The sequence below is a fragment of the Oncorhynchus masou genome, chromosome 14, assembly GCF_036934945.1.
Source record: "Oncorhynchus masou masou isolate Uvic2021 chromosome 14, UVic_Omas_1.1, whole genome shotgun sequence".
Lineage (NCBI taxonomy): Eukaryota > Metazoa > Chordata > Actinopteri > Salmoniformes > Salmonidae > Oncorhynchus > Oncorhynchus masou.
In genome coordinates, this window is record NC_088225.1 from 4,016,701 (window position 1) to 4,042,101 (window position 25,401).

Below are 25,401 nucleotides of genomic sequence, written 5' to 3' on the forward strand. Positions count from 1 at the left end.
CCAAATGCCTTTGGAACCTGTTGAAATGTTTTCGTCCCTTTTGGCTTGTTCTGAGATCACTGCCGTGCTGTTAGTTGATATGTCAGTTTGGTAACATAATGATGACCATGTGTAATGCGCTATTATAGCACCAACTTCAAGCCTTTTGCACTCTACTCGCTTGTTTTGTCCTGTTTTAACCAACTAACCAATTGTAATTGCTTAATTTTCAGATCAGTGTAAATTTCAAAATATATAGTTGTTGTTACTTGGAATTGTACACCTTGGAAACTTTGTACCCCTGCTACTAATGTTTTATTGACCATCTATGTCCATTTTTCAAGCATTTAGAAATTATTTTATAAATGAGGCATATTCAATGCCTTATGAGTGTTTTTCAGAGAACATGGAGGCCTGGTCACTGAGATCCATTACTTTCGGCGAAAGCAGAAAACTTGGCAAGTAAGTGAAACATGTGCCTTAATCCTCCAATGCTCATTCAATTAGCCAGCTACTCAATTTACAGTATTTCAAGTAGAGGTCGACCGATTATGGTTTTTCAACGCCGATACCGATTAACACTTATTTTAACTTATTATAATACATCAATAAAATCCATTTAGCCTCAAATAAATAATGAAACATGTTCAATTTGGTTTAAATATTGCAAAAACAAAGTGTTGGTGAAGAAAGTAAAAGTGCAATATGTGCCATGTAACAAAGCTAAAGTTTAAGTTCCTTGCTCAGAACATGAGAACATATGAAAGCTGGTGGTTCTTCATTATTCCCAGGTAAGAAGTTTTAGGTTGTAGTTATTTTAGGAATTATACGACTATTTCTCTCTACACCATTTGTATTTCATTAACCTGTGACTATTGGATGTTCTTATAGGCACTTTAGTATTGCCCGTGTAACAGTATAGCTTCCATCCCTCTCCTCGCTCCTACCTGGGCTCGAACCTGGAACACGACAACAGCCACCCTCGTAGCAGCGTTACCCATGCAGAGCAAGGGGAACAACCACTCCAAGTCTCAGAGTGAGTGACGTTTGAAACGCTATTAGCGCGCACCCTGCTAACTAGCTAGCCATTTCACATCGTTTACACCAGCCTAATTTCGGGAGTTGATAGGCTTGAAGTCATAAACAGCGCTGTGCTTGCGAAGAACTGCTGGAAAAACGCACAAAAGTGCTGTTTGAATGGATGCTTACGAGCCTGCTGCTGCCTACCATCGCTCAGTCAGACTGCTATATCAAATCATAGGCTTAGTTCCGTATTTTATCTAACGGGTGGCATCCATAAGTCTAAATATTCCTGTTACATTGCACAACCTTCAATGTTATGTCATAATTACCTACAATTCTGGCAAATTAGGCAGCCCAAACTGTTGCATATACACTGACTCTGCGTGCAATGAATGCAAGAGAAGTGACACAATTTCCCCTGGTTAATATTGTCTGCTAACTTGGATTTTTTTAGATAAATATGCACGTTTAAAAATATATACTTGTGTGTATTGATTTTAAGAAAGGCATTGATGTTTATGGTTAGGTACACATTGGAGCAACGATACGCACCGCATCGATTATATGCAACGCGGGACACGCTAGATAAACTAGTAATATCGTCAACCATGTGTAGTTTGATTGATTATGATTGATTGATTGTTTTTTATAAGAAGTTTAATGCTAACTAGCAACTTACCTTGGCTTCTACTGCATTCGCGTAACAGGCAGGCTCCTCGTGGAGTGCAATGTAAATCAGGTGGTTAGAGCGTTGCACAAGTTAACTGCAAGATTGAATTGCAAGATTGAATCCCCCGAGCTGACAAGGTAAAAATCTGTAATTCTGCCCCTGAACGAGGCAGTTAACCCACCGTTCCTAGGCTGTTATTGAAAATAAGAATGTGTTTTTAACTTGCCTAGTTAAATAAAGATTAAATAAAGGGGGGAAGAAAAAAAATCGGTGTCCAAAAATACCGATTTCCGATTTGTTATGAAAACTTGAAATCATCCCTAATTAATCGGCCATTCCGATTAATCGGTTGACCTCTAATGTCAAGTACTGTGGCCAGAGTACCACAGAGGTCCTGACTCCCAAATTCTGGGGGATAAAAGGATGGGTACAGCCAATGGCTTTGCTCAATATACTGGAGCAACGGCTTAGTGTACAGATAGATGTAGAATCATAATTTTAGCTAGGTTGCTACAGCAGGAACAAAATTCTGCAGCAACAGGAATTGTATATTGTTATTAAAATGTATCTACATTTTTTGGAGGGGTTGATACATTTTTCGTAAGGGAACACCAGGTCTGGAATTACAAACCTCAGAAGCCTTTTGAAACCTGAAATACAATACAAGTTTTACATTTCCTGCACTGCATGAAAGTTGTCCTGAAAAAAGGGTGAACAAATTAAGATACCTGGGATTAACCTGCATGACTCACACATCATGGTGGAATTTGTACCCTCTTTAAATGTAGTGTACATTCATTATGGCAATAAATAAGGAAGAATTAGTGTGTGATAGTCACACACTGCACAGGTATTGGTTTTATGTTTACAGCCAACAACACTTTGCTGCAATGTAGTCATGTTGGCAAATCAAGTACTAAGACTCATTTTTCGATTACAAACTCAAAGATAACTTGCTGTATGTATATTAGGAATGTTGAAAGGCTGCAGGGATGACTCTTTCTACCACACTCCTCTTTACAAGTGGTACTGAGTTCTCATGTCCCAAAATTTCTCACCGAATTTGTCATCCCATTTGCAGTGCTATCTTGACCGTTTAGAATGTACTGGGGGCTGTGGGTTTGTAGAGAGCACTGTACTGCACACTGATATGCTGCGGCTTGCATCATTAATCCTTGTATTGCCATACCATAAAAGATCTAACCTCAAATATATGTTGACACAATTTTAAAATCTGATATCTATAGGAAATAACAGTTTCATTCTATTTAAAATAAAAAATAAAAAATAAGACATCTACAAATTCAGTAAATACCAATTTAAGAAAATCAAATGTAGATTAATAATTTATTGTCGGACATAAACAATAATATATTTATTTTGAAGATGATCTTGTAAACAGTTTTCTTCTACGTTACCTCTACTCAGCCAAGTGATGCTGTGCTATAGGATTCGACCAGCAGGTGGTGCAGTTTGAAGGAATTTTATTGTGGAAAGTTAATATTGTATGCATCCTGCATACAAAACTCATTGGAATTGATCACCATGCACTGGATGACAGTGTTTTAGAGCAAAAAGTTACAGGGCGTTTGGGAAGTTTTCTTAGGGAAGTTTGTTCTCTCACACAGATGCCACTGGAATTCCTTAGTTAATAAGGAGCTGACACACACGCCTACACACACACACACTGCCTGGCACTGCATGGCACTGCCTGTCTGTCTGTCTGTCTGTCTGCCTGCCTGCCTGTCTGTCTGCCTATTTCAGATGTCACATATGAAGTGTGAAAAAAAAATTGCAACGCTGTAAACCACACAGAAATGTTGGAACACGGGAGTGATGTTTCAAAGTAAAGACCAGGCCTCTTCCTCAAGAGCCTGATCGAATGTCTTCATTGATCCAGACAGACAATGACGTCATTGGCCTTGGCAAGCTCCCTTACTGTACTCTGGGTCTGTTGTTGTACCTGCAGAGAGCAGAAGAGGACATGCGCGCTTAATGACAGGGATCTTCTAAACATGTCTGTCTGAGCCTCAGGTCACCTTCACCAGAGACAAACATAACGCCTTTCCAAATAGAATTGAATAAGGATTCAGTTGTATTGGAAGCCTACATTGCAACACTATTGGAATTGTATTGTATACTGTCTACCCTTGGAAACCTACTTTATAAACCTGGGCTCTTTAATAATTGACAATTTAAGCAGTTTTAAGAGCCCATCTGATTAACCCAGGCGAAAAAATAAGTTATTTACATCTATGATCTAATTTTTTAACCTTGGCAAGTCAGTTAATAACAAATTCATGTTTTCAATGATGGCCTAGGAATAGTGGGATAACTGCCTGTTTAGGGACAGAATGACAGATTTGTACCTTGTCAGCTTGGGGGTTTGAACTTGCAACCTTCTGGTTACTAAACCAATGCTCTAACCACTAGGCTACCCTGCCACCCCATTAGAACAGTTTTAAATACATTTAAAGTCAATTGTATTTTATTAGCATTTTAAGTATATTAAATCTATTTTAAATAATCTAAATTGGATAGAAAAAAAATGTACTTAAGTATATTGTACTTAGTATATTAGATAAAGAGCAATGCAAATATGCATTGAATACACCTTAAATACATTTTATGTTTATTTCTCATGAATTTGAAGTATATTGAAATTGTATTTGAATTAAAATTCCTGTGTTTCCTTTACAAATAAGGTGTATTTACAATGTGTTTCCAGTATTATTTTACAAATAGACTTCACCTCATTAACAACATTTGATATTGTAATTAGCCATGTAAAGGTTACCTTGGATTGACCAAGGCATCTTCTCAGCCAATGTTTACATGTTATTTACAAAGCAGTTCTGGCTGCAGCAACAATTGTCAAGTAATGTGTTTGACTGTGCACCAGTGATATTTCACACTTTAGTTGCTCATATTACGGTGATAAATTAACATTTAAATAAAATATGTAATGTGTAATATACCATGTGTAATTAAAAGTACACTATTCAGTTTGAAAATGAACATGAACACATTTGAATAAGCTAAATATGAGGAAAATATCATATTATAAATTAGAACTTCAGCTGCAGAAAAGGATGCTGGGTAATATGCACATATTTTTGGCACATGCTTTTTTGAAAGTAGACTTTAAGTATATTTTGTGGACATTTAAGTTAAGTGTATTTTCAAAAAAGTATTTTTAATATATATATTTTTGAGATATGAGTATACTCTCGGGAAGCATGTTCCTCAGCTGTGCATGTTTCCTTATGTTGAATAAACAATCTTATCATTGTCAACTGTCCCTGCACACTTCTGAACAGGAATTCAGAAAGTACTTAAAAACTCATTATTGGTACTGAAACTATTGTAACTTGCAAAAGTATTCATACCACTTGGATTTCTTGAAATTGTATTGTTACAAAGTGGGATTAAAATGGATTACATTTTTGGTCAACAATCTACACAAATACTCTGTAATGTCATAGTGTAAGTGTGTTTTAACGATTTATAGAAATGAAATAACCAAAACATAATCATTGCGTAAGTATTCACCCCCTTGAATCAATGCATGTTAGAAACTCCTTTGACACAGATTACACTGGTTTGTCCTCTTGGGTAAATCTATCTAAGAGCTTTACATACCTGAATTGTGCAATATTAGCACCTTATTGTTTTCATAATTCTTCACTACCATGCTTGAAAACAAGGAGGCAGTTCCTCAGTGATGTGTTGTGTTGGATTTGCCTCAAACATAATTATTTGCTTTGCATAATTATTAACTTGACAATGCTTAAAGAGCTGTTCAATGTCTGATTTGATATTGTTACCCATCTACCAATCAATGAACTTCTTTATGAGGCTTTGAAAGGCTCCCTGGTCTTTGTAGTTGAATCTGTGCTTGAAATTCAATACTTGACTGAGGGACCTTTATAGATGTTGTATGTACTGTATGGGGAACAGTATGGTTAGTCATTTAAAAATCATGCCAACCCCTATTATTTTTGTGCATCTAACATATGTGATTTGTTAAGCTAAATTCTTCTCGTGAACTAATTTAGGCTTGCCTAATCAAAGGGGCTGAAACCTTATGCAATGACTGTATTTTAGTTATCAAATTTGTATTCATCTTTTTTTTAATCTTCTACTCTGACGTAATAGTATTTTGAGTAAATTGTTGACAAAAAAATGACAATGAAATCAATTTTAACCCCACTTTTCAACACAATAACATGTGAAGAAATTCAAGTATTAATACTTTTACAAGGCACTGTATACTTATAGTGTACTTGATCACTCACAGTGTTTCAACTGATGATTCAACTTTAAAACAACTCCAAGTGTATTTTGAATGACAATACTAAATTACAACTAAAGTAACATTTTAATGAGTGTGTAAGTTTAATGATAATGAACAGAAAGTAAACTTAGACTGAACAACAATTAATTTAAAGTACACATTTAATAAGTGTATTGAAGGTTGATGATGGTATATTTATAGTATACTAAAAGACTGAAAAACAGTGATTTAAAGTACACTTTTAACAAGTGTATATAGAAGGTTTATGATAGTATACTTATGTTATACTTAAGATATACTAGAAAAGTATATCTTCTATTTGTTGTATATTTAAGTATACTTTAGTGTTCTTGTAATATATTAAAATTAAAATTAAAATTGTTTGGGTAGCTATTGCCTCTTACTGGCAGAGGCAGGTTGCTTTACATATGTTCCTGATTCCTTAGAAAAGGGATGTGAATGCGTGACCACAAGGTCAAATAATCACATTTGACGCCTTGTCATGCTTAGAGGTTACTTTGCATATTTAAACATTTGCATAATATTATCTACACAGTTGTCCTGTCAAGGGTGTTACAGAGCTTTCTTTGAAGTTCTACTTTTAGGGCGATTTGTTTTTGCAAGACGGTGTGGCTATTATGGTGATTTCCCTATTTTTGAAGCCAAATATAGGCTAATACTTCAACTTGATTATTTCTAATTATTTCAGAGATGCATAACTCACAACAACAAACAAATTTGTTGACCAAATGATAGAGCTAATGATCTTGTTTAGAGCTGAGGAGGCTCCCTCCAGGCAAACCAGCCTATACATACTGTAGCCCTCAAGGAATTGATTTCGCTGTTCCTGTCGTACACTGTACTATAATTAGCTTCAGGCTTCACAGTTACAACAACTCTGTAGGATGGCCTCCCTCGCATCCCGACATCTTGCTATGCTATCCAAGATAGCATAGCAGTTCAGACGTCTTTTGTCCTCGTCTTGTCATGTCCCGTGTGTATATATATATATGTATATATATATATATATATATATATATATATATATATATATATATATATATATATATATATATATATATATATATATATATATATATATATATATATTTACATCTTTTTTCACATACATTTTTTTAATTTTCCATAAACTCATCTTCAAAACACTCTCCTGCAACCCGCCTCACCAATTTATATTTATAAAAAAGTATTATTTACCTCAAATCTGTAATCCTCCAAGAAGCTAGCCAGAAACTCCAAGAAACTAGCCAGAAACTAGCCAGAAGCTAGCCTGGAGCTAGCCAGAAGCTAATCCAGAAGCTAGTTCAGAAGCTAGTTAGCTTCTTTACTGGCAAATCGTTAGTATTCAGCTAACCACGGTTTGTGGTCATCAGCTATCCTTTAGCTCGAAAATCTATCGGCAGTTTTGTACGGCGCAGCGCGGCTCGGAACGGAACATACTGGACCAATTTTTCTCTTCATGTACCTGGATTTCAACCGCTAACTCTGGACATTCATACCTGGATCTCACAGCTAGCTAGCTGCTATCCGTGTGACTATAGGCTTTCATCGATTCCGGAGCAAACATCAATTATTCCGGAGCTAGCCAGCTGAAGATTTCCATCAATCACTCCTGGGCTGCAGTCACCTATCTTGACCCGTTTAATGTCAATATGCCTTGTCCATTGCTGTTCTGGTTAGTGTTTATTGGCTTATTTCACTGTAGAGCCTCTAGTCCTGCTCACTATACCTTATCCAACCTATTAGTTCCACCACCCACACATGCAATGACATCTACTGGTTTCAATGATGTTTCTAGAGACAGTATCTCTCTCTTCATCACTCAATACCTAGGTTTACCTCCACTGTATTCACATCCTACCATACCTTTGACTGTACATTATACCTTGATGCTATTTTATCGCCCCCAGAAACCTCCTTTTACTCTCTGTTCCAGACGTTCTAGACAACCAATTCTTATTGCTTTTAGCCGCACCCTTATTCTACTCCTCCTCTGTTCCTCTGGCGATGTAGAGGTGAATCCAGGCCCTGCAGTGCCTAGCTCCTCTCCTATTCCCCAGGCGCTCTCTTTTGACGACTTCTGTAACCGCAATAGCCTTGGTTTCATGCATGTTAACATTAGAAGCCTCCTCCCTAAGTTTGTTCTATTCACTGCTTTAGCACACTCTGCCAACCCGGATGTACCCAAACAATTTGAACTTCTACTTTTAAAAATCCACCTCTCTAAAAACAAGTCTCTCACGGTTGCCGCCTGCTATAGACCTCCCTCTGCCCCCAGCTGTTCTCTGGACACCATATGTGAACTGATTGCCCCCCATCTATCTTCAGAGCTCGTGCTGCTAGGCGACCTAAACTGGAACATGCTTAACACACCAGCCATCCTACAATCTAAACTTGATGCCCTCAATCTCACACAAATTATCAATGAACCTACCAGGTACCTCCCCAAAGCCTTAAACACGGGCACCCTCATGGATATCATCCTAACCAACTTGCCCTCTAAATACACCTCTGCTGTCTTCAACCACGATCTCAGCGATCACTGCCTCATTGCCTGCATCCGTAATGGGTCAGCGGTCAAACGACCTCCACTCATCACTGTCAAACGCTCCCTGAAACACTTCAGCGAGCAGGCCTTTCTAATCGACCTGGCCGGGGTATCCTGGAAGGATATTGATCTCATCCCGTCAGTAGAGGATGCCTGGATATTTTTTTTAAATGCCTTCCTAACCATCTTAAATAAACATGCCCCATTCAAGAAATTTAGAACCAGGAACAGATATAGCCCTTGGTTCTCCCCAGACCTGACTGCCCTTAACCAACACAAAAACATCCTATGGCATTCTGCATTAGCATCGAACAGCTGTTCAGGGAAGCTAGAAACCATTATACACAGGCAGTTAGAAAAGCCAAGGCTAGCTTTTTCAAGCAGAAATTTGCTTCCTGCAACACTAACTCAAAAAAGTTCTGGGACACTGTAAAGTCCATGGAGAATAAGAACACCTCCTCCCAGGTGCCCACTGCACTGAAGTTAGGAAACACTGTCACCACTGATAAATCCACCATAATTGAGAATTTCAATAAGCATTTTTCTACGGCTGGCCATGCTTTCCACCTGGCTACTCCTACCCCACTCCTAACAGCACTGCACCCCTCACAGCAACTCGCCCAAGCCTTCCCCATTTCTCCTTCTCCGAAATCCGTTCAGCTGATTTTCTGAAAGAGCTGCAAAATCTGGACCCCTACAAATCAGCCAGGCTAGACAATCTGGACCCTTTCTTTCTAAAAATTATCTGCCGAAATTGTTGCCACCCCTATTACTAGCCTGTTCAACCTCTCTTTCGTGTTGTCTGAGATTCCCAAAGATTGGAAAGCAGCTGCGGTCATCCCCCTCTTCAAAGGGGGGGACACTCTTGACCCAAACTGCTACAGACCTATATATATCCTACCATGCCTTTCTAAGGTCTTCGAAAGCCAAGTCAACAAACAGATGACCGACCATTTCAAATCTCACCATACCTTCTCTGCTATGCAATCTGGTTTCAGAGCTGGTCATGGGTGCACCTCAGCCACGCTCAAGGTCCTAAACGATATCTTAACCGCCATCGATAAGAAACATTACTGTGCAGCCGTATTCATTGATCTGGCCAAGGCTTTCGACTCTGTCAATCACCACATCCTCATCGGCAGAGTCGACAGCCTTGTTTTCTCAAATGATTGCCTCGCCTGGTTCACCAACTACTTCTCTGATAGAGTTCAGTATGTCAAATTGGAGGGTCTGCTGTCCGGACCTCTGGCAGTCTCTATGGGGGTGCCACAGGGTTCAATTCTTGGACCGACTCTCTTCTCTGTATACATCAATGAGGTCGCTCTTGCTGCTGGTGAGTCTCTGATCCACCTCTACGCAGACGACACCATTCTGTATACTTCTGGCCCTTCTTTGGACACTGTGTTAACAACCCTCCAGGCAAGCTTCAATGCCATACAACTCTCCTTCCGTGGCCTCCAATTGCTCTTAAATACAAGTAAAACTAAATGCATGCTCTTCAACCGATCGCTACCTGCACCTACCCGCCTGTCCAACATCACTACTCTGGACGGCTGTGACTTAGAATACGTGGACAACTACAAATATTTAGGTGTCTGGTTAGACTGTAAACTCTCCTTCCAGACCCATATCAAACATCTCCAATCCAAAGTTACATCTAGAATTGGCTTCCTATTTCGCAACAAAGCATCCTTCACTCATGCTGCCAAACATACCCTTGTAAAACTGACCATCCTACCAATCCTCGACTTTGGCGATGTCATTTACAAAATAGCCTCCAATACCCTACTCAACAAATTGGATGCAGTCTATCACAGTGCAATCCGTTTTGTCACCAAAGCCCCATATACTACCCAACAATGCGACCTGTACGCTCTGGTTGGCTGGCCCTCGCTTCATACTCGTCGCCAAACCCACTGGCTCCATGTCATCTACAAGACCCTGCTAGGTAAAGTCCCCCTTTATCTCAGCTTGCTGGTCACCATAGCATCTCCCACCTGTAGCACACGCTCCAGCAGGTACAGTGCCTTGCGAAAGTATTCGGCCCCCTTGAACTTTGCGACCTTTTGCCACATTTCAGGCTTCAAACATAAAGATATAAAACTGTATTTTTTGTGAAGAATCAACAACAAGTGGGACACAATTATGAAGTGGAACGACATTTATTGGATATTTCAAACTTTTTAAACAAATCAAAAACTGAAAAATTGGGCGTGAAAAATTATTCAGCCCCTTTACTTTCAGTGCAGCAAACTCTCTTCAGAAGTTCAGTGAGGATCTCTGAATGATCCAATGTTGACCTAAATGGCTAATGATGATAAATACAATCCACCTGTGTGTAATCAAGTCTCCGTATAAATGCACCTGCACTGTGATAGTCTCAGAGGTCCGTTAAAAGCGCAGAGAGCATCATGAAGAACAAGGAACACACCAGGCAGGTCCGAGATACTGTTGTGAAGAAGTTTAAAGCTGGATTTGGATACAAGAAGATTTCCCAAGCTTTAAACATCCCAAGGAGCACTGTGCAAGCGATAATATTGAAATGGAAGGAGTATCAGACCACTGCAAATCTACCAAGACCTGGCCGTCCCTCTAAACTTTCAGCTCATACAAGGAGAAGACTGATCAGAGATGCAGCCAAGAGGCCCATGATCACTCTGGATGGACTGCAGAGATCTACAGCTGAGGTGGGAGACTCTGTCCATAGGACAACAATCAGTCGTATATTGCACAAATCTGGCCTTTATGTAAGAGTGGCAAGAAGAAAGCCATTTCTTAAAGATATCCATAAAAAGTGTTGTTTAAAGTTTGCCACAAGCCACCTGGGAGACACACCAAACATGTGGAAGAAGGTGCTCTGGTCAGATGAAACCAAAATTGAACTTTTTGGCAACAATGCAAAACGTTATGTTTGGCGTAAAAGCAACACAGCTCATCACAATGAACACACCATCCCCACTGTCAAACATGGTGGTGGCAGCATCATGGTTTGGGCCTGCTTTTCTTCAGCAGGGACAGGGAAGATGGTTAAAATTGATGGGAAGATGGATGGAGCCAAATACAGGACCATTCTGGAAGATAACCTGATGGAGTCTGCAAAAGACCTGAGACTGGGACGGAGATTTGTCTTCCAAAAAGACAATGATCCAAAACATAAAGCAAAATCTACAATGGAATGGTTAAAAAATAAACATATCCAGGTGTTAGAATGGCCAAGTCAAAGTCCAGACCTGAATCCAATCGAGAATCTGTGGAAAGAACTGTAAACTGCTGTTCACAAATTCTCTCCATCCAACCTCACTGAGCTCGAGCTGTTTTGCAAGGAGGAATGGGAAAAAATGTCAGTCTCTCGATGTGCAAAACTGATAGAGACATATCCCAAGCGACTTACAGCTGTAATCGCAGCAAAAGGTGGCACTACAAAGTATTAACTTAAGGGGGCTGAATAATTTTGCACGCCCAATTTTTCAGTTTTTGATTTGTTAAAAAAGTTTGAAATATCCAATAAATGTCGTTCCACTTCATGATTGTGTCCCACTTGTTGTTGATTCTTCACAAAAAAATACAGTTTTATATCTTTATGTTTGAAGCCTGAAATGTGGCAAAAGGTCGCAAAGTTCAAGGGGGCCGAATACTTTCGCAAGGCACTGTATATCTCTCTAGTCACCCCCAAAACCAATTCTTTCTTTGGCCGCCACTCCTTCCAGTTCTCTGCTGCCAATGACTGGAACAAACTACAAAAATCTCTGAAACTGGAAACACTATTCTCCCTCAATAGCTTTAAGCACCAACTGTCAGAGCAGCTCACAGATTACTGCACCTGTACATGGACCACCTATAATTTAGCCCAAACAACTACCTCTTTCCCTACTGTATTTTATTTATTTATTTATTTTGCTCCTTTGCACCCCATTATTTTTATTTCTACTTTGCACATTCTTCCATTGCAAATCTACCATTCCAGTGTTTTACTTGCTATATTGTATTTACTTTGCCACCATGGCCTTTTTTTGCCTTTACCTCCCTTATCTCACCTCATTTGCTCACATCGTATATAGACTTGTTTATACTGTATTATTGACTGTATGTTTGTTTTACTCCATGTGTAACTCTGTGTCGTTGTATGTGTCGAACTGCTTTGCTTTATCTTGGCCAGGTCGCAATTGTAAATGAGAACTTGTTCTCAACTTTCCTACCTGGTTAAATAAAGGTGAAATAAAAAAATAAAAAATAAAAAATGTATCGCTGTTACCTACAAACACACCATAAGCCAATGTGTCTTTAGTACAGTTATGTTGGAGAATTAAGTGCAGCGATGGATACACAAGCAATACCGTCACTGTAGCAGTGTTTTTCTAAATAGGCCCACTCTCTGTGCGAGTGAAAGAACATCGCCTACATACAGTACATTACCAAGCCTCTACCTTTTTGTTTTAGTTAGAGGATACAAAAAAAGGACACAGCCAAAGACTGTGTGTTTTTTTTTCTCTTCTTTTTCATTATTTCATATGCGCTGGATCATTCTGCTAAGTGTAGCGCTGGTATCTCCTGGCTGGCATCAGTTAATCGGGTAACCTCAACATGGAGAGACAGGGTCATCGCAGCAATCTAAGATCCTCCACATACCCGCGGTTTTGACCTTTATAACCATAACACTTGTAGATATTAGTATTATCAAACCAGAGGGGTTTGGTTAAATGCGGAAGACCCTTTTCATTTCAGGCATTCAGTTGTACAACTGACTAGGTATCCCCCTTTGCCTTGATTTTTGACAGAGAGGTCATGGTCTCTTTTTCATATGAGCCCTGTGTAAATACATCAAATCAAAAATCAAATCAAATTTATTTATATAGCCCTTCGTACATCAGCTGATATCTCAAAGTGCTGTACAGAAACCCAGCCTAAAACCCCAAACAGCAAGCAATGCAGGTGTAGAAGCACGGTGGCTAGGAAAAACTCCCTAGAAAAGCCAAAACCTAGGAAGAAACCTAGAGAGGAACCAGGCTATGTGGGGTGGCCAGTCCTCTTCTGGCTGTGCCGGGTAGAGATTATAACAGAACATGGCCAAGATGTTCAAATGTTCATAAATGACCAGCATGGTCGAATAATAATAAGGCAGAACAGTTGAAACTGGAGCAGCAGCACGGCCAGGTGGACTGGGGACAGCAAGGAGTCATCATGTCAAGTAGTCCTGGGGCATGGTCCTAGGGCCGCGGTTCAGTTGAAACTGGAGCAGCAGCACGGCCATGGACTGGGGACAGCAAGGAGTCATCATGTCAGGTAGTCCTGGGGCATGGTCCTAGGGCTCAGGTCCTCCGAGAGAGAGAAGGAGAGAATTAGAGAACGCACACTTAGATTCACACAGGACACCGAATTGGACAGGAGAAGTACTCCAGATATAACAAACTGACCCCAGCCCCCCGACACATAAACTACTGCAGCATAAATACTGAAGGCTGAGACAGGAGGGGTCAGGAGACACATCAAACTTACAGTATAAGTGCAACTTACAGTATATACAGTGCATTCGGAGATTATTCAGGCCACTTGACTTTTTCCACACTTTGTTACGTTACAGCCTCATTCTAAAATTGATTCAATATTTTTTTCCCTCAACAGTCTACACACAATACCCCACAATGACGAAGCAAAAACAGGTTTGTAGACATTTTTGCAAATATGTTAAATAAAAAAACGGAAATATCACATTTACATAAGTATTCAGACCCTTTACTCAGTACTTTGTTGAAGCACCTTTGGCAGCGATTACAACCTTGAGTCTTCTTGGGTATGACGCTACAAGCATGGCACACCTGGAATTTGGGAGTTTCTCCCATTCTTCTCTGCAGATCCTCTGAAGCTCTGTCAGGTTGGATGGGGAGCTTCGCTGCACAGTTATTTTCAGGTCTCTCCAGAGATGTTCGATCGGGTTCAAGTCCAGGCTCTGGCTGGGCCACTCAATGATATTCAGAAACTTGTCCCGAGCGCTCTGGAGCAGGTTTTCATCACAGATCTGGCTGTACTTTGCTCCGTTCTCTTTCCCTCGATCCTGACTAGTCTCCCAGTCCCTGCCACTGAAAAACATCCCCACAGCATGATGCTGCCACCACCATGCTTCAACGTAGGGATGGTGCCAGGTTTCCTCCAGACTTGACGCTTGGCATTCAGACCATTCTTGGTCACCTCACTAACCAAGGCCCTTCTCCCCCCGATTGCTCAGTTTGGCTGGGCGCCCAGCTCTAAGAAGAATCTTGATGGTTCCAAACTTCTTCCATTTTTAATAAATGTACCTTTTTTACCTTTTTTATTTCACGTTATTTAACCAGGTAGGCCAGTTGAGAACAAGTTCCCATTTACAACTTGCAACCTAGCCAAGATAAAGCAAAGCAGTGTGACACAAACAACACTGAGTTACACATGGGGTAAACAAACTTAGAGTCAATAACACAATAGAAAAATATATATACAGTGTGTGCAAATGTAGTAAGATTAGGAAGGTAAGGCAATAAATAGGCCATAATAATAATTACAATTTAGCAATTAAACACTGGAGTGATAGATGTGCCGAAGATTAATGTGCAAGTAGAGATACTGGGGTGCAAATGAAAAAGAAAAAAAATAATAACAATATGGGGATGAGGTAATTGGGTGGGCTATTTACAGATGGGCTGCTTACAGGTGCAATGATTGGTAAGCTGCTCTGACAGCTGATGCTTAGTTAGTGAGGGAGATATAAGACTCCAGCAGGTACTCTTCCCCCGATCTCTTCCTTGACACAACCCTGTCTTGAAGCTCTGAGGACAATTTCTTTGACCACATGTCTTGGTTTTTGCTCTGACATGCACTGTCAGCTGTGGGACCTTATATAGACAATTGTGTGCCTTTCCAAATCAATTGGATTAACCTCAGGTGGACTCCAATCAAGTTGAAGAAACATCTCAAGGATGCCTATTTAAATAAAGGTTCAATAATATAAATAAATAAAATGCACAATGGAAACAGAACACACCTGAATCTTATAGCAAAGGGCTGAATACTTATGTAAATAAGGTATTTCTTTTTTAAATTCGTAATACATTTGCAAAAATGTCAAAAAACCTGTTTTCGATTTGTCATTCAGGGGTATTGTGTGTAGATTGATGAGGGAAAACTTTTCTTTAATCGATTTTAGAATAAGTCTGTAACGTAACAAATTGTAGGAAAAGGGAAGGGGTCTGAATACTTTCTGAATGCACTGTACAATATACAAAATTACCAAACACATTAAGAAAAATTGACACATTTCCAGCATAGGTCTCTGATCATTTCTCTGAGCTGACCAAGGGGGACCAGAACATCTAATTTCAGAGATCCTTTATGAGTTGTTCCTCATAAAGGGGGAAAAAATTAAAACCAACTCTATGGAGCCAGAAGGGGCCTCCAGTGTCATCCAAGCCTGTGACCGGGTTTGGTCATTGCTAAGTCTAAATTGAATTAATGATGATAGATACAAAGGACATTTCTGCACGAGTGCTTTGTAAATAAACCCAAGAGAATACTGCTCTCTCCTTACATACAAAGAGGCTCCAACCCTCTTTTTGATAAAAACATAATGTTGAGTTCTATAAGCATCACCAGTAATAAACCTGAGGGCACAATGGAAAACAGCATCTAGCGGTTTAAGTGCAAATGCTGCTGCATGCATATAGACAATATCCACATAATCAAAATTGACCATTTTCTTCCTTTTAACAAAAGTCAGACATGCTTTGTTTCTGTAAATAAACCAACCTTGAACGTCACCTTCTTCACCAGCTCAGTGACATGTTTTTGGTTTTTAATGACAGTTTTCTCTCAAGCCAGATACGAAGACATTTGTAGGAAGGAATTCGCTCACTTTTTGTAAAGTTCAAACTAGTCATTACAAGTTCATTTAAATCAGGTTTATGGGACCTAGAAAAAAACATGTATTTTGTTTTGTTTTGCATTTAGCACAAACTTTAGGTCCAATAGTGACCATAGCAGTGCTAGAAAATATGATTTAAAACTTGAAAAGGCTAATCCAATCCTGCAATGGAATACAACACTGTATCATCTGTATACAAATTAATCGATTTTGTTTTTACAGCATTACCAATGATATTTATATTGTTTGTAAACAGTAGAGGGCCGAGGAAAGGGGCACCCCTTTATGTAATTCAAGGAACTCAGATTTGACCCCATCTACCTTGATGGTCTTGAGTTCTGTCATTGGGATAATTATCATGCCATCGGCAAGCATCAGTACCCAACCCTACCAGGGACAGCTTACTCAACAGAATAACATGGTTCTACAGCATCAAAAGCTTTTGACAAGTCTACAAACATGGAAGCCCAATTCTTTCTGTAAGGCATTTGCAATATCGTTTACAACATGCATGGTAGCCATAGTGGTACTGTGATTAGGTCTGAATCCGGATTGATTAATATTAAGAACACCATTTACAGACAGATAATAACGTAGCTGTTTGTTGACCAAAGATTCTAGGAATTTCGCAAGACAAGGGAGCCTGGAAATGGGTCGATAATTATCGAGATCACTACGATCCCCGCCCTTATGGAGTTGAGTGGCAACACAAAAGCTACTTTATACACTTTTGGAATATTTACTGATACTGAAGTTAAATTTTAAAAATGTGTGTTACTGAGCCAGCAATGGTGCTGTATACTTGAGCAAAGACGGGTCCGTATTGTAAGCCCCTAAAGACTTCTTGGTATCAATAGCTTTTAAGGAAGCAACAACTTCTGTTTCTGTGAGTTGCCAAAAAGAAAACCCCTGATAAAATGCCCTTTGCGAATCAAACATGAGATGGACACCACAATTTCCATCTAAATTGGAAATCAACATTTTTAGTACATGGCTGAGCATGTCTTTGCCTTCTTTGGCCTCTAGGGGGAGCAGGGCCTGCAGCATTATGACTCTGGACTTTTGACTTGAAGGGCCGGAGGAGAGGAGGGATGGAAAGAATGACTGTGACCAAGGAGGCGTGCCAGGGAGCTGTAATGGGACAATATAACACCATTTCACCCACACATACAATTGGCCCAATGGTCAGTTAAGCGTAACATGTTGCAGTGCATTGTGGGCACAGCTGGCCTGTAATTATACTGTGGAGAGGTGATAAGGAATTAGGCAAGTATGTTGATGCCCTAATTTGGTGTTTACAATCACTAATTGTTATTCGGATATAGGGCTTTAAAAAAATAAAACATCTTAAATTTCAACTCATTCTTTTTGATCCATTCACATGAGAAGTTTTATTTTCAAGGCAAAGGCATTGTTCCCATCTTGCACTGTCACAAATGAACAGTGTTGAATTCTCCCATTCTCGTCCCCTTTCTGAAGACGGCAATACAATTCTCCCTCGTCTCCTGGCTTGCTGTCTCATCGTTTTGGAAGAAATCCAACGAGACTAAGGTTGTTGTTGTTTTTTATAAGCATCCCATTTCTGCCATGACGATGTGAAATAGTACATCATCATAGCAGTATCAGGGATTTATCTGATCTGAATCCATGTTGAAGAACTAAGAATAAAAGTCTCATTCTGGACTTTTCCATTCACTTCCTGGTGTGTTTCATTGTCTTCGCAGCGTCTCGCGCAGAGTGCTGAGTTGTCAGTAAAGTACTGCAGTGGGCACCAGGCCCTGGCCTTTATTTTGGAATTCTGTGACATTGTTTGATGGCTTGGCTTCCGCCTGAAACTGAAACAGTAAATCTATATGTCTGTCATCAGTCCCCTTACGCCTCCACATCCTGCCGGTTAGACTGAACATAATTTGATCTCTCAGATGCCTGCATGGTTACAAGTCAAATTCGGATCTCGGTTTAATCTGTAACCAAGTACAATTCCTCACATGAAACATCATTTACCTTTAATTACAGCACATTTAACAAAAATATGTACTTTTATAAATATACATATTTATTGTAAATCTGCTGAAGTTATATCTCAAGCCATGTAAGTATCTGAGATTTCCTCGAGCTGCTCAGACGGTTAGAGGATTCTCCTGTGTGTAAAATGTAGCGTTAATTAGTTCCATGACAAGTGCTGTGGTGCATATGCAGTTTGTATTTTGAACTGCTTCCAACATTGTGGTCTGAATTTGAATTGAGCTTATAGACTACATTTGGAAGTCTTTGAGGTCTTCAATCATCAGTCTTGTATCATCATAGAACCTGACAAGCCCCCCCCCCCCCAACTAAAGGATTGAACAACCCATTTCACTATGCTACATACGAATAACCACTACTGCAACAGACAGACTACAGTAGACGGACATGGAAACGTGGAAACCCACACCCTCGTTCAAACCAGACCAAGCAGACAATAACATGCAACACTTATTGCAGGATGCTCAGCAAAAAACATGCTGGCAGGCAATTTGTCCGTTGACCAACTTTTTGGAGTGAATTGAGAAGTAAAGACAAGCAGATGAAGCTCATTTTTACTGAGTTGCTATAAAAAAAAGGGAACTATGTTCCTCTTTGTGTTATAAGAGAATGTGCCGTCTTCGGCAGAGCCATTTGAGAGGTGTGACTTTTTCCAACTTTTCTGCTGGGTCATCTATTTGTCTTCTTTCATTTCAAGACCTCTGAGGTTGCTCTGTACACACACACATGCAAATTCTCACACACACAGTTACACTCTTACAAACATACCCAAGCAATGTGTCGACTGTAGTCATTTCTACTACTAGTACAACTAATACTACCACTACTACTTCTACTAATACAACTACACAACTAGGCCTACTAAATAAACAAAACAACCATTTTGGAATCTAACAATAAAACTCCGATCTCTACTGTACCAGCATCACAGCTGCTATAATGAGCCGATGGAAATGTTATTTCTCTGAAAACAAGTTGTACCCCCATCACTAATGGTGTTTTTCCATTGAGACTTACCCCCACACCAGGGGACTGCCAGTGTTTTATGTTGATGTAGGCTCTAGTGTTATTTTGGTTCCATCAGGAGTGCGATCCTTAAGACTTGTGGCGAGCAGAATCAACAACTGCATCACGCAAGACTGTTGCTTTGTGAGAAGGTGTAAACGTTCACAGTTATCCATTGCCATGTCATGTTTTTATTTAACCTTTATTTAACTTGGCATGTCAGTTAAAAACAAATTCTTATTTACAATGACGGCCTACCCCGGCCAAACCCTAACCCGGACGACGCTGGTCCATTTGTGCACCGCCCTACGGGACTCCCAATCACAGCCGGTGGGGATACAGTCTGGAATTGAACCAGGGTCTGTAGTGATGCCTGTAGCACAGAGATGCAGTCTTAGACTGCTGCGCCACTCGGGAGCCTGCTAAAAAGTAACCTGAGCCTTGCCTTGGCTCCAAGATAGAGCAGGTCCCCTGGAGCCATGGCCCAGTGACACACGGGGGACATCACATGTAGATGAAAACAGAAAAGTCTGAGCCTCTTGGGTAAAACACTGGGGTAAATGCACCATGAGTGAAAATGACTCAAGGAATTACCTGCTGCTCAACAAACCCTGTTCTGAAATGTTGAGAGCCATATTCAATACATTTTCTGTATGTTAGTTGCGTAATTCATGTAACATATTTATAATAGTAACACATTATAATAGTAACACGTTTTAATACAAAGTTGTATGACGTGTTTGTGTGTGTGTACTAAACAATGTGCTGGAATACATTTGTCACACATACAGGACAATCTGTCTAAAATGTTTACAGTATTTGCCCAAGTTCACTTCAAACACAACATTAAAGTGCCAATATGCAACATTTTTGTGCGGCCTAACCAAATTCACATAGAAATGTGATTTATAGATTTATCATTCTATTTGAAATCAAGTTTAAGAAGCGGTGGATCTGTTCTATGTGCACTATTTCTATGTTGTTTTGTTTTTGTTACTTGTTTTGTACCTCAGATTCAAACAGCAGAAATAATCATATTTTTGTTTACGTAAAATATATATCACAGCGGTTTAGATGGTACAATGATTCTCTACACCCTACTAGCTTATTTTGTCACATAAACTGACATTTGGCTAACTACTAGAGTTTTAGCAACCAGGAAATGGTGGAGCGATTGTGCATAGTGCAACAGATTGGAAAATAATAGTTACTGATGTGCACACTACAAAGGTATCTTGAAAGATGCAAGATTAATGTAAATTTGGCACGTATGGTTTTATACTTCTAAGCATTCGTTTTTCATCAGATAAAAAACCGAGGTCCTGATCAAACTCTCAATGTTCAGGGCTGGGACTGTCATACAAATATGCAGTTGGAGGGAACAAGACAGAGTGTGTGTCAGAACTATTTTACTGGTCTGTCAATGGAGAATTGTCAAACTAAATAAGGCTAAATTAAGCAGCGAAGTCAATGTTTTTGTTATTAAGTATGCCTGTCCCTTGTATTTGTGTTGTGTGTATGGGTATAGTTGGGTGTTAGAGAGGTTGTGAGAAAGTGTGTGTGTGTGTATGAGAGTTTGTGCTTGGTTGGTTGTTTTGGTTTGGCACAGACTACTCCATAAATGGGTGTATCTCTGTTAGCCAATCCCCATTTGACACACTGTGTGTTGGTATATAAAGATAGGTTTACTGTTGTCCTATCCAATGTATTTCACCTCGAAATACCAACGTCTCTGCGTAAGGTGAGTCCAAATCATTTGATTGCATTCCTCTTGTCGAAAACTCACTATTGTTGTTTCACTGCCACTCAATGTGCATATTTTAGGAATCATCACTTGATATAAAGTCCCTGCTTTTCATATTCGAAATGAAATAACGTTATTCTGAATTTCAGATCTCTATTCTTCATCGACATGATCGACATGATGGTCATATAGTCACTATTGTGAACCCATGATCTATTGTTAACTCACTTGACTATTTCCAACAGTCAATAAGAGAACTACTCACAATCCAAAGAATTGAAAGAGCTCGAGGGTCCAAAAGGACATACTGCCTAATATAAGGTTTAGTTATTTGGATTCTCAAAGACAGTTCAAATGAGAGAGCCATTCAGTCGGTGAAGAGTATGAATACTGTAATCATTGTTGCACAGTATGGAGAAATTGAGAGATGGGAAAACAAAACTAAATCGTTATTTATCTTTTAAGTAACGAGTCCTCTTTAAGATATGATGGAGGCTCAGTAAATCAAATAATAATTCATTTGTTCCTCAAATTAGCTTTTTTTTTTAAGGTATACTTTATCAAAATGATTCTCTCATATGTACAGCAAAATCTTCCCATTAAATGTCAACCAGTTTTCTTTGCTTGGATTTAGATCTGAATCCAAGATGTTTGCATCAGTAACTCCTCTTATATCCAATGTATGATCTATGCTACATTGTTTTCCAATTCAGTCACTTTTTCGTGACCTTTTCAAGGCAATGTGGGGAATACAAACCTCGGAATGCCTGAGCGAACTTCCTTGTGGATTTCACAGTGACCTGAGGTGTTAAAAAAATAATCTGTCCTTTAATGTTACACCCAAATTTAGTAAATACATCCATTGTTGTGATGTTGATGTGACGTCTTTGCCCAGTGGGATGGCAATTGCAAAATCTTATAATAACTTTATTTCAAAAATCCCTCATTAAATTCTTTCTGTCTATCCCCTGCGTTTGTCACACCACATTTATCAATTTTCTCTCTCCCCAGCACCTGCAATGCCTGTCAACCTTCTACTCTTCCTCCTCCTCTTCCTCCCTGTTTGTCACAGCTGCCACACTGGCTCCTTCACCGGCCGCCAGAAGGCTCCGTTCGTCACCCGGTCACAACCTTGCCGGAGAGGGTATTGACATCGTCAAGATGCAGACCTCCGGCACCTTTGTGGTGGATGTACGGAAGTTCATGGTGGGTGGACACGACGGTAACTACACCCGGTGCACCAACACTCTGGTGGACAGCCAGGTTAAGAAGTTACCGCTCTCTGTACTGGACTGGAGCACAAAGGTGACGTGTCGTCGGAGCCTCAGCAGCCAGATGTACGAGTCGAGCAGCTCCGTTCTGAAGGAGACCACTAACTCTGCCAGCGTCAGCTGGAAGGCTGGCCTGGGAATCAAGGGCATTGCGGGGGTTGCTGTTGGAGGCGCACACTGCCATGTTCGCCAGAGACCACTCCACCAAAGACACGTTCTCTTCCACCAGCCATAAATTCAAATGCAAATACTACACGTGAGTCAAGGTTTTGATTTTAGTGCCATAGGATGTACATGAATGCCGTCTAAAGCAACAACAAAAAAGCCAACAGCAATTTATATAGATTTTGTACGGAAAAAAACAGTGTTCTCCATGTTGTTGAAGTTGTTTTCATTCATCATACTTCTCTCCCTGTCCTTAGCTTCCGCCTCTGAACCCAACCTCCCCTGAGCCAGGATTTTCAGGACTCCCGAAAAAAACTCCCCAGCACGTACACTAACAAGACTGTCCCTGCCTACAGCCACTTCATCTCCATCTATGGCACCCACTACATCCGCAAGGTGAACTTTGGTGGTCGGGTGCACTCCACCACAGCCATACGCACCTGTGAGATTGCCAAGAGCGGCCTCTCCCTCCATTCTGTCAGCAACTGTCTGGGGGTGGAAGCCAGTGGCGCCATCAAGGGTGTCACGATCAGCGCCGAGACCAATTAAGTCCCAGAGCAAAAAACTGAAGACAGGCCATAGCTTCGGAGCCACCTTCTCGGACCGCATCTCTGAAGTGCAGGGCGGCAACGTTGAGGTTGTGGACATCCTCTTCAACTCTGAAATTAGTCTGACTAAAAAACCTGGCAGAAGTCCATGAAGAAGGTCCCTGGTGTGGTCTCTTTCCAGCTCAGCTCCTTGCACTTCCTGGCCAGAGACAACCCCATCCTTAAGGCCAACCTGTGCAATGCCGTCAGAGACTACATCCAGAAGTACGCTGTGTCCACCTCCTGCCCTTCTGCTTGAAAGATGGGGAGACGCAACAAAGACTGCATCTGTAAGTGTAGCGGTCACAGGAACGTGGACTCCAACTGCTGCCCCGGTAAACCGGGCGTGGCCAGGATGAATGTGACGGTGGTCCGAGCTACGGGGCTCTGGGGCGACAACTTATCGAAGACAGATGGCTACGTCAAGGTCTTCTACGGAAAGCAAGGCAGTTCCACTCCTGTGATCTGGAACAATGACTTCCCCTACTGGAACTACAGGATTCAGTATGGAACGGTGGATTTGAAAAGTAGACAGTGAGTTTTTTTTCTTCCATTTTTATGTTAAATAGTCAGAGCCGTCTCTTGAGGGTTACTATGTATAGGCTTCCGGTCCAAAGGAATAAGTGGAGCAGCAAGACATATGTTAAGGGCGTTTTGGGCTCTCTGTGTCTTTGTCGGTGGGATCTCCAGGGTAGTTTCCAGTTTGCTAATTATGCTCCCTATTCTATAAAACCTTGTAAGAGTAAAAAAAAAAAGATACATTTAGAAAAAAACATTTTTTAGACAGCATTGTGAATATTTTGTGTATTACCACTGCTCTTACTTAGAGTGCGCTCTCTCATTCACCCACTCTCTGTGTTCCCTAACAGAGCCTTGAACTTTGAGGTGTGGGACCGCGACCACAGATGGAACGATGACCTGCTAGGAAAGGGCTCCATAACCCCTCAAAGGGGCATGAACGTCAACCAAAGTTTCAAGTTGAAACACGGTACAATGTTTGTGTCCTTGTCTATAGTTTGCTGCCCCATCCTTCTGTGAACAGTATGCCCCCTCGCCTGGGTCCCAGGGAAGGCTGAGTTATGTCCATGACTGGGACAGAGAGACCGAGACGTTACCCACCCTCTTCCAGGGTTCTCACAGTAAACGGAACAGGACCGGTGCCCTTCATGTTAAATTACTTACTTAATTACAATATAATAATAACATATGCCATTTAGCAGATGCTTTTTCTCCAAAAGCACTTACAGTACAGTGCATATATTTCAGAGTATGTGACCACCAGCGGGAGTCAAACCAACAACCCTCTAACCAATACTCTTGCCATCTGAGCCACATAGCACTATTTACTCCTCTTCACTCCCTGTGGAGCATAAGGCCGCAACAACACACGACATGCCAGACGGTCCTTTGCAGTTCTCTCTCTCTGCTGCTTCACCTTTGTTACATGAGGCTAATGGTAAATCAGTTCAAAAATATTCATTAAATCTATAGGTCAACCAATTAGCTTGCGTTGAGAAGCTCGGTCTTTCCTTTCCAAGGCGATAAAATGATTCATTGCTTCAGGGTTGCCTCTACATTCGTATCGTTTTTCTTTCTGTCACAAAACTCAATTATTTCTCAATATTGACCCATTTTTTTTTCCTACAATTGTATGTAATGTATGATACATCCAAATAGTTGGGGTTTCAGTATTACTCGTATAACCGTGACACACGAAAAAAAACTTCTTCAAAGTAATGTGAAAGGAGGGATTTTAGGTCTACTTGAGGCCTGCTTGAAGGGGAACATTACCCAAGTGCTTTTGCTGATTCATTACCACCCAGATGAAGTGGGTGAGACCAATAACTCTGGATGCATCACTCTGGATGGTTGCAAATGGTATCCTATTCCATTTATAGTGCATTACCTTGTGCACTATATAGGGAATAGGGTGCCATTTGGGACGCCACCTCCGCATTAGACGAAGGTAACAGAAATATGACCACATTCCTCAACTGGCTTGGCAACAGCTGAGAAAGCAAATGTGGCTTACATTTAGTTTTCACTGTATTTATTCTTTTTTTGTATAATTATGTTCCTTTCCTTTCACATTTGTTTAAACTTTGTTAATGAAAATTACATTTGATCATTGAATTTTCTTTTTTCTGCTTGTACTGTCATTCAATAAATTGAGTAGGCCTA

The 25,401-nt window shown here is 40.4% G+C and overlaps 1 pseudogene; it reads left to right on the forward strand.

The window, feature by feature from the left end:
• The first annotated feature begins 21,116 nt into the window (after window positions 1-21,116).
• Window positions 21,117-25,401, forward strand: LOC135553677 (perforin-1-like; annotated as a pseudogene).